The sequence below is a fragment of the Mesocricetus auratus genome, unplaced genomic scaffold (assembly GCF_017639785.1).
Source record: "Mesocricetus auratus isolate SY011 unplaced genomic scaffold, BCM_Maur_2.0 Super-Scaffold_100057, whole genome shotgun sequence".
Taxonomy (NCBI): domain Eukaryota; kingdom Metazoa; phylum Chordata; class Mammalia; order Rodentia; family Cricetidae; genus Mesocricetus; species Mesocricetus auratus.
In genome coordinates, this window is record NW_024429233.1 from 3,885,745 (window position 1) to 3,905,425 (window position 19,681).

Genomic DNA, 19,681 nt, shown 5'->3' on the forward strand with positions numbered 1-19,681 from the left:
AATTTTGGAAGTCAACCTATTTCACACAGGTGCTCTACCTCCATAAGCAAAGTTATCTCAAGCCACAGACTGGGAGAGGCACAGATACATCTGCAGGCCAGGAAAACAGTGTCATAACTTATATAACACAGATGAAGATCTCATTCAGCTTACTAAGCCTGAAGCATGGTGACTGTTTACAGTTAGGAAGAACACAGCCAAAGGAATAGAACTTGTGATTTGGAGACACATAGATGGGAGAATGGTGTTGGTTTATTCTGTGATTTTTTTTAAACTACATGGTTGTTGAACAAGAATGATTATGGGCCAATAACTGCCCCTTTATGCATTGAAATTTCTTTCTGAAAAATAGTGAAACAACAATGTAAAAATGCCTGACATGAATGCCTGGATATGACTGTTATTATTATTCACAAGATTAAATTATTCCATTTGTATTTTGACCATGGATGACTTCGTATGCCTCACTGATAATCATGCCAACATCAGAGAACTTTATTAACTTGTGTTTCCAGAAGAAAAGTTGCTTCTGTTATAAAGATCCTTCAAGGCTGATGGATAGACTGTGATAATGAAGGACTGGAATCTTGAAGGTTTGAATTCCAAATATCTTTCAAGGACTATCTTTTAAGCTTTCTTAATAATAGCCATTCATTGCCCACCTCTGTTTGATTTAACATCCATCTTTATGACTACTGGGTAAACAATTTTGGTATATACAATTAAACATCTACCTTCTGCTAACTCAAAGTCTATTAATGCCATCAATAACATCAAATAATGTATTGGGTGTTTATGGTAGAGACTTTCCCTCTTTACTCTTCTCTGTCTACCAGATCTTTGCACCAATGTATTCTTAAAATATTTAATTCATGACCTTCTTTGTTCTATTTTTATAAAAAAACTATCATGAGACTGTTACTAGATTAGAACATGGTATTTGGGGGACATAATCACTCATATTTAGCTCCAGAATAAACTATCTCAAACTATCTCTTCAAGATAAGAGGTATGTTTTAGTGTCAACAACTTATAGGGAAGATCAGCTGAGGGAGTACACCTCATGTTAGTAAAACCAGATTGGGAAATGGATTCTTAATGTTTTTTTCTGGAAGACCACATACCTGTTCATGGTCCAACAGGAAGTCTTCCAAGACCAAAGCTGGAGAAGGCTCAGGTAAAAGGAAGAAGGTATTTTTTACATGGATCATGAAATCTGGCCCCACTACTACACCTGAAAGTCCATATAGGAAAACCAGCCATGAGTCTTCCATATTATATTTGTATTTCAGACATGTGCTCCCTTTTCCTAGTAACTGGCATGCATGGAAGAGTTTTTATCCTAAGTTGAAAAGATCCAAGAGTCCCAAAAGAATAAGGATGCATGAATCCAGTCTCTGTCTCAAGGAGATCATGAGATAGTGGAATAAATCAGAGTCATACACCAGACCATAGTCATAACTATTAAAGCAGTTATGCAAATCCACTAAGATGGCTGAGATGGAAGGTTAAGGAATGCTGTTCCAGGATATAAGCTAAACCTTAAAAATAAGATGGTGATAGAGAATTTTTCAAGCATGATGTGCAAGTCTAACAGCCATATTGTAAATTAAGATATGGCATCACTATTGCACAAGGAAATAAATGGCTTAGAGGTATTGAATTAGTGTCCAAGGACCTGCACCAACAAGGACAAATGAACTGATTCGGCCCAGATTTGTGTGGTTCTGACATCCACACTCAGGTATGTGCAGCCTCTTCAGTATAGATGGATTGTGGGCCTTTTTATAACCTCTATAATGCTGTAATTTAACTAAATGCAGTAATGGATTTGGTCCTATGTGATAAACAGTTTCTCATCTGATTTTCTGCATATACTGGACAAAGGAACTCTTTCACTGTAGCCATTGAGTATGAAAAAGAACATGGTTCAGAACTAAGCAAACTAGGTATTGGTTCACTTGGTCTACACTCCACCTCTCTGGAAACCAGGTAACCATGATTAACCTCTTAACCCCCATCCTACTTTTACCATGACAAATTTAGGACACACCCTCACCATCTTTTCTGAAGAGGACTGTATATGCTGTTTGAGTTCCAGAAAGGATGAAAGGTTCATGATGTCATTTTGATAAATGGTATCAGAACAGAGGGCTGGACTGGTTATCGAGAAAAGCAAATACCTGAATGTCCTGTGCTAAGAAATTGCTGCTCACCATGTGGCCTAAAGTTGGAACAGTCACTGTCTATATCACTGTTTCATTTAAAAATAAAATGCAACTATGCAGTACATGACAATGTGTCACTCATTGACAGGCCATATTTACAATAGCTGTCCCATAAGACTAAATCTCCCAGGGATTTCCTAGCTATTTCATCCTGTACAAATATAGACCATGATGCCTGAACAATGACAAAATTACCTTCTGACATATTTCTCAGAATAAACCCTTATCATCAATTGAAACATCTTCAGGAAGCAACACGCCCCAGTAGCCAGTGTTGGTTCAAACTTCAGGAGTCTGATGCCAAGTAGTTTATTTTAATCATGTTTAAGAACAGCATAATTTGGTGAAAAATTCCCTGGTAATAATTAACTCAAGTCTGTGTACAGAATAAAACTTAAAGCATGACCACATAGAAACTTTTTGTAAAGTACATGTGATACCTTCCATAAAGACAGGTTCTATAGATTTATAAGCTCAAGATTAGCATCTGGGAGGAGGATCCAATCAGGTTTATGTCACACAGATAGCACAAAGGTCACCAGGCTATTAACCACATCTACTCGCAGACTTCTGAGTGGATAACAGTCAATGCATTCCTCCCTTTAAAGAGACAACCCTGCATATTTACATTTCTGGTTTCCCTAATGCTCATCTGTGAATACCAGGCATTCCACACATAAGTTTAATAATATGAGTGGATCACAAAGCATAAATTGTACTCAGGTTAGAAGTTTGTCTCAGTGTTCACATACATATCTAATGGGCATGAGGACCAAGGTTTGTTCCTAGCACCTTAAAACATAACAGAAAACCAAGAAAAACTGTCAGCGAAACTTAGTCTCTTTTCTTTCATTTACTCCCTTGCTGAGATGATCCAAAGAATCAAATAACAACTTATCGTATCATTCAATCTGCTTTCTTGGCAAAGATTGGGTGACATATGCAGAATTGGTCTAAGAAGTCATAGCTTCTGTAAATCCAAAATGAAGACATGAACAAAGGAGAAGAAAATTCAAGAAATAAACTATTAAGATATTGCAACTCTTGATCTAGATTTATTTAATTACTATGGAGCCCACAAAGAGACATGAACCAGTATTCATGATCACCTGGATTTGATATAATAGCAATTCATTCACTATTCTCTCATGAAACTGGTGTCCTACTGGGTTGTCTCTCTATCGGACTAGCTCCCTTGAAGTCAGATTTAGAGGTACTTGGTAACTGTGGGCAATATCTCTGGAATATGCCTGCAAGGAGACAAAATTCCCACCAGAATACTAAGGTGGAGAGAATGGAGAAGCAAGGCAGGGATGTGTTATTGAGCAATATCAGAGACCTTTTGAAGATTCTGCTCCAAGACCGCCTCCAGGGTATACAAAACAAATTCAAGAATGTGGCTAGGGCTAGTCTTTTCTTATCTGAGGGTTTAATAAGGAAGCACACACTTTCTGGTGGAAATTTTAAAAAAGAAATAACAAATACATGCTTTCCTGATGGTTACTTTCTCTTTAATTTCAACTTAAATAATCTCTCTCATTGATAATCTTTTTACACAGTTACATCTCTTTACACACAGTTACATATCTCTCTTTACATACACATATCTCTCTCCTGAACCCCAATATATCTCTGTAGATGGTGTTTCTGTCCTGCCTGGCCCCACAGCAGTTTAGCCCTAAATAAACACACAGTGACTTACATTAATTATAAACTGTTTGGCCAATGGCTCAGATTTATTGTTAGCTAGCTCTCTCTTAATTATTAATTCATAACTATCAATGTATGCATTTCTAAATGTACTTATCTTACCAGAGAATGCCTAGTTTCCTATCTTCCCTGTAGCTACATGGCATCTCTGTGGTGTCTCCTCTCTGCTTCCTCTTCCCAGATTTCTCCTATTTATCCTGCTTGTCTACTGGCCAGTATTTTATTCATCAACCAGTAAGAGTCCAGACATCCAGAGGTTTCTGTTATTTCTCACATATTTTGTAAGTTGCTTGCTTGTACTTCCCTTTTACTCAGTTAATATAATTTTTGGGTCTCTGAGAGAATTAAAGAAAAGATAGTATAGATATAGTTTTCCTTATTTACCAGAATCAGTAAAGAAACTCACTAAAGATGCATTCGGAGTAATAGAGTTGAAAGACATTAAAAGATAAGTTGATAATGCAAATTAGAATAGAAAGTATATTAGGTACAAGACTTTAGACTCATCAAGAAATAATACATTATAGAGTATTTTTTCTGAATTTGTCTAATGTTAATGGACTAGATATTGTTTTTTCATATTTTTATTTAACTTTTTATACATGTTACTCTCAGTTCCCTCTCCATCCCCTCCTCCCCCACCCCACAATCCTCCCAATCCCTCACCCCTACTTCATCCCCCCTTCACTCCCCAGGAAGGTCAAGGGCTTTGATGAGGGATTTTCAGAGTCTGTCACATCATGCCACGAAGGGCCTAGGTTCTTCCCCATGTGACAGCCTGGGCTAAGAGAGCATCCCTCCATGTGGTATGGGTTCTCAGAGTCCTCCTGTATGCCAGGAATAAATACTGCTCTACACTTTAAGGTTCCATAGATTGTCAAGGCCTCCTGTCTGTCACCCAGTTTCAGTGGGAGGGATGTTTGGATCAGTCCCATGCTAGCCCCTCAATCTGTTGTCCATGTGTTCCCCCTTGTTTAGGTCAGCTGCCTCTTTGGGTTTTGCCAGCCTGCTCTTGACTCCTTTGGTCATCACTGACATTGACAATTAATAAATGGGACCTCCTGAAACTGAGGAGCTTCTTCAGGGCAAAGGACATAGTCAACAAGACAAAACAACAGTCCACAGAATGGGAAAAGATATTCACTAACCCCATATCTGACAGAGGGCTGATCTCCAAAATTTACAAAGAACTCCAGAAGCAAGTCTCCAGAACACCAAAGGATCCAATTAAAAAGTGGGGTATAGAACTAAACACAGAATTCTCAATAGAGGAGTCTAAAATGGCTGAGAGACACTTGAGAAAGAGCTCAACATCCAAGGGAAATTAAAATCAAAACAACTCTGAGATACCATGTCACACCCATCAGAATGGCTAAAATCCTGGAGAGGATGTGGAGAAAGGGTACACTCTCCACTGCTGATGGGAATGCCAACTTGTGCAGCCACTTTGGAGATCGATATGGAGATTCCTCAGGAAAATGAAAATCAGTCTACCACAAGATACAGCAATTCCACTCTTAGGAATATACCCAAAAGATGTACACTCATTCAATAAAGACATCTGTGCAACTATGTTCATAGCAGCATTATTTGTAATAGCCAGAACCTGGAAGCAACCTAGATGCCCCTCAACTGAAGAGTGGATAGAGTCAATGTGGTACATTTACACAATGGAGTACTATTCAGCAGGAAAAAAATAGAATCTTGAAATTTGCAGGCAAATGGATGGCACTAGAGGAACCCATCCTGAGTGAGGTAACCCAGTCACAAAAAGAGAAACATGGTATGTACTCACTCATATATGGATCTTAGACATGGAGCAGGGCATTGCTAGGCCACAATCCCACTGCCAGTGTCTGGGAAGCAGGGAAGACCCTAAGAGAGATATGCATGGTAACCCGGAGAAGGGTTATGGGATGATATCTCCTAATTGGATTGGGGGGTAGAAGGCAAGGGCAGAAGGAGATGCAAGAAAGAGAGGGAGAAAAGAAGAGTGGAAAGGAGGACATGGGAGACCAGGAACATTGAGCCAGGGTAAGAATAGAGGAGAAAAGGATGGGAGATACCATAAAAGAGAGATCCATTATAAGTTGGAGGAGAGATCTGGTACTAATGACATCTTCACATAGCTACAAGAATGACATCAACTGGCATTAAAGCTACCTTAAATGTCCTCCCCTGATAATGAGAATGATGACTATCTTATATGCTATACTAGAATTCTCATCCAGTGGCTGATAAAGGCACAGGCAGACACCCACATCTGTGAACCAAATTGAACTCCTGGACTAGATATTGTTAATGTACTTACTGCCTATACATATTGTATATACTTATTGAACTTGTTGTACATAATTTTCTTATATTAGTTATAATCTTATTTTTCAAATTTTATACAAAAAAGTAGGATATGTACTGATATCTTGCTTGTACAAATAAAGCCTGTCTGGAGGTCAGAGAATAGAGCTTGCCACTAGCTAACAATAGAGTTCTGTATAGACAGAATGGAAGTGAGGTAGCTGGGCAGAAACAGGATATAAACAGGGAGAAACAGGAACTCACTCTCTTGTCTGCTGAGACGCTAAGGAGGTAAGGTGTGGCAGTGGTTTGCTCCTTCTCTCTAATCTCTCAGCATTTTCCTCTATATCTGACTCCAGGTTTTTATTACTTAGACCAATTAAGAATTCCATTTACATTTCTCTACACACAGTTTTATCTTTGTACCCAGCTACATCTATCTTCTATACAGTCAGACCCCTCTATACATAGTTACATCTATTTTCACACAGTAACATTCTCTACACATTCCCCACACAGCTACATGCTTCCTCACTTCTTTACACAGCCACATCTCTCTCTACACAGTTATATTCTCCCCACACCCATATACCTCTTCCTTCCCACACATCTCTCCTCCATACATGTATCTCTACATCTTCTATATCTCTCTACCCACTCTGCTATATCTCTCCACACTTCTCTTTCTCTGCACTTCAGATACATTTCCCTTATGCACACACACACACCTTTCACACATCTTTAAGCCCTCCTGCACATTTAGCTACATCTTCCTACCAATGCACATAAACATTTTTCTCAAATTCTCCCCTAATTCCCCCTACATCTCTCCTACTTCCTCTATTGCCAAAACCTGTGAACAAATATGAATCAAATTTTCAGTGTAATGTAGTTCTTTTTGAGTAAACAATAAGAAACAGAGCCAAAGTGTTTCCCTCGGCCTAGGGAGGTCACGCTTACTGGCCAGTGAGTAAAAGCAAGCACGTAGCTCTGAGTGGTCAAGGTTCTCAGACAGAAAGTGTCATTGAAATTCAAGATTTAATAAACAAATACTTGGCTAAACCTCGAGTTTGGGGAGTATGTGCAGAAAGTCCATTACTCAAAAAATTATGTCTTTTTAAATTGCTTCATGCTCTGACCTTGACTCAGCAATAAACACCTGGGAAATTGATCTTGTACATTTGTCTCTAGGGGCAAATAGATATTCATCTCCAGTTTGCTTTGAATTTTTACTGAAGTGTAAAATTGGTGACTGAAAATACTATTACTTTCTTAAGTCAGTCTGAGTAATGAAAAATATCCTAGTATTATCTCTACTCATCAGAATTATACAACTTAAGCAGACTTCATCTTCATGATCATCCACAGCTATATATGTGCCCAGTAGGTGGAATATTTTCATGAGATACACATGCAAGCAGTGGGGGAAATTATCCATAACTGTTCTTAGTGGCATGTGAGAAAAATTACAGGGATAGTCATTTACAGTCAATGACACCATGGTCTTTACCAGAGAATGATTCATCTGGTAGGTAGTCCTGTTGAATACTAGTTGTCACCTACTGTATACTCCCATGCCTCTGGCAGAGGAAGACTGAAACATGGGACAATTTGTATTCCACCTGAAGGATGACTATCCACAGAGAGGAAGAAATACCAGAGCATGTTTCTATTGATCTCTGTTCTCCATCAGTCATAAGTCCCCCATTACCTTTATTCCTCTCAACTGATTAGGTCATTTATTTCAATGTCTGCAGCCTGGAGTTAAGGTGGAAATATCATGTTGACACCATAGACATTCCAAGGAAAGAAGCCTGAAGCAAGTAATGGTGGGTAAGAAGCAGTTACCCATCACAACAGTCTTAGACTGATGTAGAACCAATCACCTGGTGTGAGATGTCTTTCTATATTTATAAATATGTGTTGGTCTCATTGGTCGATAAATAGAGCTGCTTTGGCCTATGGCAAGAAGGATAGAGCCAGGAAGGAATTCCAAGCAGAGATACAGGAGAAGAATAACAGAATCTGAGAGAAGCCCTTCAGCTACCCAAGGAACATGTTTGCCAGAGCATCACGGATAAGCCACAGGCCTTGTGGAGATTAAACAGACTAATAGAAATGGGTTAATTTAAATGTAAGAGCTAGCTAGTAATAATCCTGAGTCATTGGCCAAACATTCATGATTAATATTAATATTAAGCCTCAGAGTGGTGATTCAGTAACTGGTGGATGGGAGAGAAATGGAGTTACAGTCACCCCAACAACATGAGGAAAATTGAGGCTCCTATTAACAGGCTGTAAAATGGTATGTGCTTTGTGTCTGATAAAGCCCAGCCTCTGGATTATTCATCCTCCTTGTAGCCCACATTAACTTCCATTCATCATGTTGTCCCCATAACAGAGGCAGGCATCTGCATTCTATATATGCTTAATGCTACAGTTACTGAAGGAAGTCTTAAGTACTACAGCATGTCTTGAGCCATAAATGAACTTGCCATTTTCTCCACCACTTATACTTTTTCCTCCCTCTCCACCATCCCCTTTGCAGCTGAAGATCCCAGGCTTCATGGATTCACCCGTGTAGGACCTAGCTTCCTTTCTAAGAAGTTGTTGTTTGATTTTTTAAATACAGATACCAGCATGAAAGCATGAAATGAAGCATCAGAGACTTTTGTGGACCACAGACATTACTTCCCTGATTCTGTTGTACAATTCCTTTGCCTATTGACCACTGTGCCTGAGAAGCCCAAGGCAACAAGTTTCTGTCTTCCTTCAGGTGTGCCTAGAGGCAGACATTGAAAAGCTTTGTGTTAAAGAAGCTAGCTGGAAATAGCATTCAGGATGAACCCTCATGGAAGACAGAGACAGGTAGCATTGAATAGAGAGAGTACCAACTTAGAGACTCCAAGGCTGTACAGGATTTCGCTCTGAGTGCCCCAACTTTATACTGATTTTAGCTTAACATTTTTAAAGCTTCATTTATTATTTGATAATTTTATACATTATATTTTGATCTTATTCTACCACATTTCTCCAACTCCTCCCAGATCTGCCTTACCTCTGGTTTATGTTTGTCTACTACACCTGGTCATGGGGCCTGCACTGAAATGTGGTCAATATACCCAGTGCCACTCAGTCGAAGAAAACTGATCTACCTGTCCAAGAAGCTATCAATTTGAATACTTTCTTGGCTAGGGGTGGGACTCTGTACCTAATTCCTTTCATCAGTGCTGGGTTTTGTCTAGCTTGAACTTGTGTAGATCTTTGAGTCCTGCCATAGTCTCTGTGAGCTCATATGTGCATCTGTCCTATTAAGTTTGGAAAACACTATTTCCTTGAAGTCACCCACCACCTCCAGATCTTACCAACTTTCCCCTTCCTTATCCACATAGATCATGAGACTTGAGGGGGAGGTTCAATAAAGACATACCATTTAGTACTGAACACTTCAAAATCTCTCACTTTGTATACATTCTCCAGTTGTGGATCTCTGTTCTAATTGTCATCTACTAATAGAAGAAGCTTCTATGATGAGAGTTGAGCACTACATTGATTTGTGGGTATAGTAATAAGTCAATTAGAAGATGTTCTATTGCTATGTTCATTAAGCAGAATGAATTTAATAGGATCCTAGAGATTATTTCCATGATTCTGTAGTATAGCTTCCTTTGCCTATTGATCTATACGTATGTGAGAAGCCCAAGGCAAAAAGTTTCTGTCTTCCTTCAGGTTTTCTTAGAGACAGAAGTTAAAAGTTTTGTGTTCAGGAAGTTTGCTGGAACAAGATTCAGAAAGTACCGTCATGAGGGACAGAGATAGACAGGTTTGGGGCTATGCCCTACTGTGTCTCAGATTCTTGACCTCATTAACAATGTCAGGTATGGGTTGCATCTTATGGAATAAGACTTAAGTCTGATCAAAAGGTGATTAGTTGTCCTCTAGCATTCTTGTCATTATTGTGCCAATGGGCATATCTTTCCAGAAGGTCATTATTGTAGCTCACAGATTCATAGTTGAGTGAGATTGATTAATAGTTTTCACCTCTAGTAGAATGTACCTCCTAACACTATGCATACTAATTAGTAAGAGTGAAACTTTTAGTTCAATACTGGCTACATCTCTGTTCTGTGCCTTCAGCAATGGGATCTTCCCATCAAACTATGAAGAACAATGAATAGCATTGGCAATAGCCCATGATATTTTAGAGTCTGTGGGACCCTGTTGCCCAACAACTCAAAACAATGTAACCTATTTCTGGTACTAGGGATTTTATTTGGTAACATATGACATCTAGTTTGTGTATACCCTTCCATCCCTCCCCATTGATAACTCCATTTAAACTACTTTTATATATGTATATATTTTAGGAAGCCTTTTTTACAGTATTAGGTTCCCATGTGGCTTTTCAGAAGCCTTTAGTGTTAGTTATCCCTACTCTACTTTGACCTCCAGCTCTGTACTACATTTAAGTATCCTGTTTAATTTACCTCTTGATCATACATTGGATGTGAGACATCTCTTGAGAAGAGGAATCACTTGAAGGAAACAGCTCCACTTAGCTGAGAGCAATACCTGAGGATGATGCTTGTGAGCCATCAGCAGCTCTTGGGATCCTTGTCTTAGCTCTGAAGTGGAGCTGAATGTGCCCAACAGCATCCACACAGAAAGTCAGAACCTGAAGTTCAGTGAAACCCCTTTCTTTCCTGTTAAAAGCATTCCTCTAGTGAGATCACCTTCAGTTCTGCAGAACCTAAGGTTTGGAGGAAGCAATGGAGTCTACAAATGGACTAACGGGCTGTGTGAAAGCACAAAATTCTATATCAATCTTAATAGCTCCATGATTTATGTATTCCAGATACTGGAGATAAATAGACAAACATATGTTCAAAACATATACAGCAATGCTCTGGAATACAAACAAGACATACCAAATGCTATATTGAGCTCCCTCTTACCAAGAGAGTGTGTGGTATACATCAACCTGCACTCCACTCCATAGCACTTTCCATGCTGGTGAACCATGCCCTGGAAATATGTTGGCTTCATTTTCTGCTGTTACATGCACTTGTTTCACAAGAGCAGCTGTAGTGTATGGCACTTCATGCTCACCAGGTACAACCAGCACAATATATTTCCTGTAACAAACCAGCATAATGTTCAAAAGATTAGTCAAATGATTTCTGACTCTGTAAATTAAGTTATGAGAGTTAAAAGCTCTGAGAGTATATTGCTGATCTCATGTGAAAGAAAACTGCCTTTGACATTGTTTACTGATGTGTGCTGATAAGAATGCAATAAACCACTGAGCATGGCAAGTACTAGCAATCATGGTGCTGATTCTACCAAAGGGTTTACTTCTGCCCAAGGAGGACAGCGGTGACAATCACTTCATTACATATTTTCAAACAAGACATATTTTTATTATTATGGTGTGTGTGTGTGTGTGTAAAACCTCGTGAGTCCATTTAGTGCTACCCCAAGTACAAGTCTGGAGGAGGACACCCACTTGAAATTGGAATCTAAGGTACCTCCTAGCAGTATAATAAAACCATCTCCTAGTATCCTATGTCAAGTTGAACCTAGTTCATGATTAAGCACTTCATGTAAATAAACTCTTTTCTACTTTTATGTTCCACCAACCTACTTTAATTAATTTAAGTTTTTGAGATTATAATATGATTACATAATTTCATCTTTCACTTTCTTCCTCTCCAAGCCTTCAAATATACTGAGAGCATGAGAATTAGTCTCCCCAGAGCTCACAAATTGGTTATTTACCATTGTTTTTGATACTTAATATTTCCCATTTTTGCCAATATGTATCAGTTAGGAAATTCATTTACTTTGCCATATCATCACTTTTATGTTGAAACAAGGCATACTCTTGATTGTGATATATTGAGGCACAGCAATACTTACCATCTGGAGGCAGTAGGAATGAGGTAGCAAGTAAATTCATATTGTAAGACAGCTGCCATAGGATAGACCCTTTCATAAGAACCAACCTTGGAGAACTTGCACTTCAATAATAATTGAAAAGGGTTAGGGTATACCAGTATTCTAAAAAATCTGGAAGGTTCATGTTGCCAGGTATTCTGTTTAAATATCTTCTCCCTAATCTGTAGACTTCTACTCTTTCCCATTAAGGACCCACATTAAAACATAAAAATTATGTTGTGGGTACATATTTGTCACTCTGCTCCTTTCCTAGGATCCCTGTGGATCCCAGGATCTTGTGGGTCCATTGGCTCACAAGAGTGGAGGGAGTAGAAATGGGAAACAGGGTTTGGACAGCTGTGGGTATGATGGAGAAAGTCATCCTGGAGATGAATTCAGTGACTCAGTTCATTTTTATTCCAGAGTGTAAGGAATATATGGGATTGGAGAGCCTGGGGACAAACCCTAATTTGCATTAAGTGGCATGCTCCTATCATAAGGCTTCATATGTGGTAGTAGGGTCCTATAGCAAAGCTCCTAGCACAAATCTTAGTTACCATATGTGAATCAGGGGAATCTTCTAGCAGTAAACTATGCCAAGAGTCACCCTAGAGATAAGTCAGACATGCAGGCTTAGAGATGTCTTTCAGATGAGGTCAGTCCTCTGGGCCCAGGGACAGTCTCCAGATAAAGGCAAGTATAGATCAGGGAGTCTCCCTGGGGAGGAGGGAGTCCCATGTCCTTGAGCTTTTTAAAAAAAGCTGCCAGGTCATGATAGACTATGACCTCTGATCAGCAAGGCCTTCCAAAAGATATCTAAGTCTCTTTGGCAATGCTGTCATTGTTCCAATTAGAATCTATGCACGAATCTCAGTGAAGTCTACTCTTGCAATTATCACTACACAAGTTTCTCAGAATCAGGTTCTGGGACAAAAGGAACTAATTTTGGACAAACACCTGTGAATGGAAAGTAGCAAAGATTGACAGAAGGGAAACTGTGATGCATACCTGACATGACCTCAGCTAATATGGCAAGAAAATCTCTGTTCTACCCATCAGAGTTATATCCAATAGATTGAAATATCCAAGTCCTTATGTTTCCTCAACTCAGCTGCCTTACATGAACAATGAATTGGATGAACTTGGTTGTTTGTTTGCTTACTTTTCTGGCTTTGCTTTCACAGCTAAAGCAAACCATATAAGGTCTCATAGCTGGGGATCATCCAAAGTCTGCATTTCTTAAACTCAATAATTGCATCTCTAGGTTTCCTACAATAATATCCTAAGATAAACACGTACAGTACCTCTGACTTCCATAGGTTCCATATAATACACCTCTGTTTGATACTCAGCTCTCTGGAATATGGTGTTTACTGGCCCCCAATGATTTTTGAAACAGCTTTAAAGGCCAAATAAGTTCATACTATTCATTCACTCAGGCACAATATAAACCACTTCTCTACCATTCCGTTCACTTCCAAATGAAAGTCTTAATGATTTTGGTGCTCCTGTTAGCAGATGGCATGACAACATCAATAGCAGTTAATTCCTCGGGAGTCATCGTCAAAGGTCCAGCTTAAAGCTCTGTATTCTCCCTCCAAATGAATGCTGAGACAAAGATTTATATCAGTATATCTGGAATAGTGTTCAAGCCAACAAGAATACAACATGGGAAACATGAAAAATGATAAAAAACCAAAATGGTCTTTTAAAAATATTACTATTGACAACCTGTGATATGAGCCATTGATGCCTATTTTATGAAATATACCCTAGAATTTTCACCTGCAAGATGAACTGTTTATACATCTTTTGACTTCTGCCTGCCATTATTTCCAGCATGTGTACTTCAGAGAAACACACATATCCTATGTAATATATCACAGAAGTTCCTGCAGCCATAGTTAAGAGGCACCAAACATTGTCCCAAGGAAAGTGAAGAAGCTCAAGCCATCCCTACAAGAAGGGATAAAATTCTTCATGTGTAGGGTGTGGCAGGATGGTGTGAATTATGCATAAAAGACATTCTACATACAGATTGATAACTGGGGAAGTGGAGCTTATTAAAAATAATATAAAACCAACCCTTTGTTAGGTCTCAAATCCTGGAAAAAATGGCTAACTGAGGTGCCCATTAACATATCAAAGCAGGTCTCCCAGGTTCTCCCAACATCCCTCAGTCTCTACCTGTTACACAGCCATCCTGCCTAGCATAACCTGTCCCCTATCCTAAACTAGCCAGCACAGTTATTAGGCTGGGCTTCCTCCCTCCAGTTTCTTTGGATCCTATATAATTCAGCTATTTTTGCTTTGCTAGTTTTTGGGCCGGTCTCTTGGCTCAGACTGACCATCTTGTCAGTGGTTCCTTCCCCATCTCCTCACAAAGCCTGGTTCTGGATCATTTTCACTCAGGACTCTCCCAGATATCCCTGCCTTTGACTATGTTCTCCCTTTTATCCACAGAACACCTTCTCCAACATCATTAGCTATTAGGGAAATGCAAATCAAAGCAACTCTGAGATATCATCTTACTCCTGTCAGAATGGCTAAAATCAAATACATCAATGACAGTTTGTGCTGGAGAGGATGTGGAGGAAGGGAAACACTCCTCCGCTGCTGGTGGGAATGCCAACCCATATAGCCACTATGGAAATCAGTATGGAGATTCCTCAGGAAAATGGGACTCAGTGTACCACAAGACCCAGCAATTCACTCTTAGGCATATACCCAAAAGTTGCCCCTTCACACAACGATGTCTGTTCCATTATGTTCATAGCAGCATTATATGTAATAGCTAGATCCTGGAAGAAACCTAGATGCCCCACAACAGAATTGTGAATAGAGAAAATGTGGTACATTTACACAATGGAGTACTATTCAGTGGAAAAAAAAACAATGGAATCTTGAAATTTGCAGGCAAATGGATGGCACTAGAGAAAACCATCCTGGGTGAGGTATCCCAGAGACAAAAAGACAAACATGATATATACTCAATGATATATGGATTTTAGTTATGGATCAGGGGAGTCTTAGCTTACAATCCCAGTGCCAGTGAATCTGGGAAGCAGGGAGGTTCCCAAGATAGATGCATGATACTCCAGAGAAGTGGAATGAGGCAAGATCTCTTGAGCAGATTGGGAACATCAGGGGAGGGGAGAGGGAGCCAGGAAAATGAGAGGGGATAAGAGGAGGGGAGAAGAACGTATGGAAGAGCAGGAAGTTTGAGTCTAGGTAAGAATAGAAGAGAGCAGGTTGAGAGATGCCATAATAGATTGAGTCATTATAGGCCTGAGGAGAGAGCTGACACTAGTGAGACCTCCAGAGACCTACAAAGATAACACCACCTGGCAAACTAAGCAATAATGGAGAGACTACATTAAATGCCCCTCCTTGATGGTAAGGTTGATGACTACCTTATATGCTATCCTAGAACCTTCATCTAGTGACTGATGGAAGCAGAGACAGATACTTACAGCTAAACACTGAACTGAACTCCTGGAATCTAGTGACAGAGTTGGAGGAGTGATGAGCAAAGGGGTCAAGACCATGATGGTGAAATCCACAAAGTCAGCTGACTGGATAAGGGGGAGCTCTTGAATCCCAGACTGATGCCTGAGAGGCCAACAGGGGACTGATCCAGACTCCATGAACATAGTCTCAGTGAGGAGGCCACAGATATCATTTCGGCCTTGGGAAGTAGATCAGTGTTTACCATGGTTTATGAATCATCTTTGCGAGCCCATTCCAGATAGAGGGATGCTCTCTCAGCCTGGACACATGGGGAAGGGCCTAGGTCCTGCCCTGCATGAAATGACAGACTTTAGAGATCCCTGAAAGGAGAGCCTCACCCTCCCTGGGGAAAGATGTGGGGGTTGGCTGGGAGACTGGGGGGACTGGTGGAGGGACAAGGGAGAAGGGGTGGGAGAGGGAGCTGCGATTGATATGTGAAGCATTTGTGTTTCTAATTTAAATAAAAACATTACAAAAAAAACTATGATACTCTATAATGGGCCACTGTAAACATATCAGAAAAGTTCCCAATCTCTTTATGGATTATATTTATGGTTTAAAGTTTACTATATTTATAGTTTAATGTTTTTATTTTGATGCTAAAGCATCTTCAAGTAAATCTTCAACTCAAATTTTAAAGCTCAAACTTAACAGAGATAAAGCAGTAAACTCCTAATCTTATAAAAGCTACTAACTTGTAAAGTATTACAAAATTCATTTAGTGACAAGCTTTATTTAGCCTCCCATATGCAGCTTCAAGATTAAGGCTAAATAAGGTATACTTAATACACAGAGGATTCCCAAATTCTTCAGAGATCTTTGGATTACACCACTTAAAATTTTTGATGAAAATCTTCCAATATTAAACATGTCCCTTCCTTGTGGGAATGCTATTGCCTACAAAGAAGACAGAAGGGGCACAATGACTTCACCTTAATTGTGGTAACTCTAACCCCTGGCCAAACTACTCCATGCCTTGCCTGGAAGTATATGATCTACAGCTCTACCCAAACTATAGACACTTTTGAGTTGATTGCCCTACTCTGCCTGGTCAAAGTAAGGTCAGTCCCCCAAGTCCCTTCTCCACAGGAAAATCTCTCAGAGCTGGGTCTGGCAGACAAAGGCCAGTGCGGCTCTATGAGGCAGCTAAGATTAAATGCTGTCCTGTATGACAGCCAGAGACCTACAACCACTGCCCCCAATGAGATAATTGAGACTACGAGAACCTAGGGCAACTGTTTAGGTTTAAACTGTTTAACATCAGACATACTACCAAGACTGCAGTTCTCAATTCTCTTCATGAGTAAAAACTAGGCCTCGGGCTTCTCTTTCCTAGAGCTACCCTCTCCAGCTGAGGAAGACAAAGAGCTTGTCTTGCTACCAGACCCTGAAGGGATCCGTTCACAGATGCTTTTAACCCAGTGTCATTCTTGGGTTCCCAAGATTAATTTACTATGACTCAAAGTCATGAGTCTACTGCTTTTTCTACGATGTGGACTTCAGTACAGATTACAAACAGTGGTAGTGGGAACATGTTAAAATTTCTATCTCTTCTTATAAACATAAAAAATCATATAAGTTTCAGGAAATTGATTTGAATCCATCCATCTCTGCAGGTCAAACGAACTGCAGGTCAGTACTCTGAAGTTTCCCGACATGCCAAGTCCTGAGGGTGGGATCTCTCTCCCTCTCTTCCCTAAGTCTTGGGATACCACTCTCCCAACTGCCTGGAGGTTCAAATGTATACCCAAGATAACAACTTCTCAACTTTACCTTTTGTCGTGTGTGTGTGTGTGTGTGTGTGTGTGTGTGTGTGTGTCCCAACATATTTCTAATTAACTAAAGACTGAAAACTACTTCAAACTCACCAGTCCTGAGTTCTTCTGAAAGAATCTCCAACCAACCTGTTCCTCTGCATCCTAGATGGCGCCAAACTGGCTAGTCCAGCCTCACAGGCTCCTCTAAAGTAGTCTACACATCCCTCCCCAAGAAAGTCCAGTAAAGCCTGGACAGCAAGTGAAACAGGGTGCTCTTTACAGCCTTGGCCAGTGTTCTAACTTTCTTAGTTCCTCAAAAGGACACCCCAAGGTCAGCAGGAAGTAGTAAAAAATGTCCATTGCCCCTAGTCACTTATTTATCCACAAAAAGGCTGGGATGTTAGGTGTCAAACCCCGGGCAAATAGCTGAGATGTCCATTAATATATCAAAATGTTCTTTCAAACTCCTCACACTCTACGCTAAGGGGTCCTCCTGGTTGGCATATCCCACCCCAACATTGAACTCTAGTCCAAATATTGGGCTGGAATTCCCTCACCCCAGCTCTGCTGATCCCTGTGTAACTCAGATATTTTGGCTATGCTAGTATGTCAGCTAGTCTCTTGACCCATCCTACCCCTTTTGTTTGGCAGCAGCTCCTCTTCTCTATGTTCTGCGCACATTCCCCAGCTCAGGGGCATGTCCACTCTGGATTCTCCTGATGTCCCTGCCTGTGACTATATTCTTCCTTTTATCTACAATAAACCTTCTCTCCCACCATACCTAGGAGCAGTCATGTCCTTGCCTTTTAATTTGTTTCATTCACCTTTCCTCCTTTAATTTGCTTCTGTTGTATGCTTGGTTACAACAGTGATGAAGATTACTACCCAAGAAAGTATTCTTTGCAGAGGGAAATGAAGTTATTTCTTCTACAGATCCATGGGGTTTTAGGAGGAGAAAAGCAACTAGAGGGGGTAGGGCATTGTCTCATTCAGTGATCTTCTCTGACTGGTGAACAACATTGCAGGCCAACCTTGAACAAGTGTACTGTGAGGACACAGCACGTGCTTCAAGAGCCTGAAGAAAGGAGGTCTCAGCAACTATGGCACAAAGAACAATGTAACAGAGCTCAGTCCCAGTGACACAGTAGATGAAGGGCTTCCTGATAAGGTAGGGTGAGACAAGGAAGCAGAAACTTGGATGGGTTCTGGGGACTGAATACAAGTTGAAAGGATGGTAACAATCCAGATTTTGAAGCGTGGGGTGTTAAATGTTACCATTTGGGTGTCTGGGAAAATCTCTGGTCAGCCCAGCCAGCTATAAGGAGGCCTGGAATTTGTAGAGAACTAGGCAGCAGGCAGTAAACAGAGATTGGTGTTTGATGAGGGATTGGTTTAATCTGATGATGCAGGGTAGTCTAAGAAAGAAAGCCAAAGTGTTTTCTCATTGGTTTTCTGCCCCCTCAATAATAGGTTTCTCCTCCAATACAGTCAGCCAGATCAAGTCAATCTGAAAAAGTATAACAATAGTTTTAATTGAGCAAAGCAACTCCTGGGCTGGTTCTCCAGTCCTGTAGAACCTCACCTTGTCCCGCGCTACCGTCTCGCCAGCAAGAACGACGCGGCACACTTAGGATCCTTCTGCAGAACAGCTTTAATGTGTCTTGAGAGGGAGAGCATAAGCTTACAGAGTGGAGACCCGGGGAGCGAAAAGCCCAACCCTTATATAGCTCAGCAGTCCCCGCCTTGGACGTATCATCTCCTGACTGGCTCCTGCTTGTCAGCCCATATGATGCCACGGGAGAGGCAGAGAGTAAGGGGTAGAAAAGTAGCAGGCACATGCGCACCAAGGTTGTTTACTCCAACCGACAACAGATGTCAACGCCATCTTGTAACGGAGAATGTGGGGGCGGCTCCCTACATCACCTGAACTAAAATCAGGGAGATTATATATGTTGTAGGTGAGGGGTGATGATGTGTCCACTGCCAGCTGGGTTGGTGCCCAAGTATGGTCAGAAGCCAAATGCTTAGGTGGGGACTTGGATTGCTGGTGTCAACAGGGGATGAAGTTGCAATAGTCACCAAGAATGTGAAACTGCACTTTTTGGCACCTTTTCATTGTTGATTATCTGAGAGCATGGGGTTTAGAGAAAGAGAGAGAGATGGGCTTTTCAGATCAAACAGAAGTGAGCTTCAGGTTCCAACCACTTTCTGGTGAACCCTAAGTACCACATACAAAGGCAC

At 40.5% G+C, this 19,681-nt stretch overlaps 1 long non-coding RNA gene across 1 annotated transcript in view; it reads right to left on the reverse strand.

Moving 5' to 3' along the window:
* The window catches only part of LOC121136283, a 57,913-nt gene that overhangs the window by 14,808 nt on the left and 23,424 nt on the right, over positions 1-19,681 (reverse strand). The window contains exon 2 of the long non-coding RNA XR_005873429.1: positions 11,192-11,371. This is a non-coding gene — a long non-coding RNA (uncharacterized LOC121136283). The remainder of the gene's footprint in view (positions 1-11,191; positions 11,372-19,681) is intronic.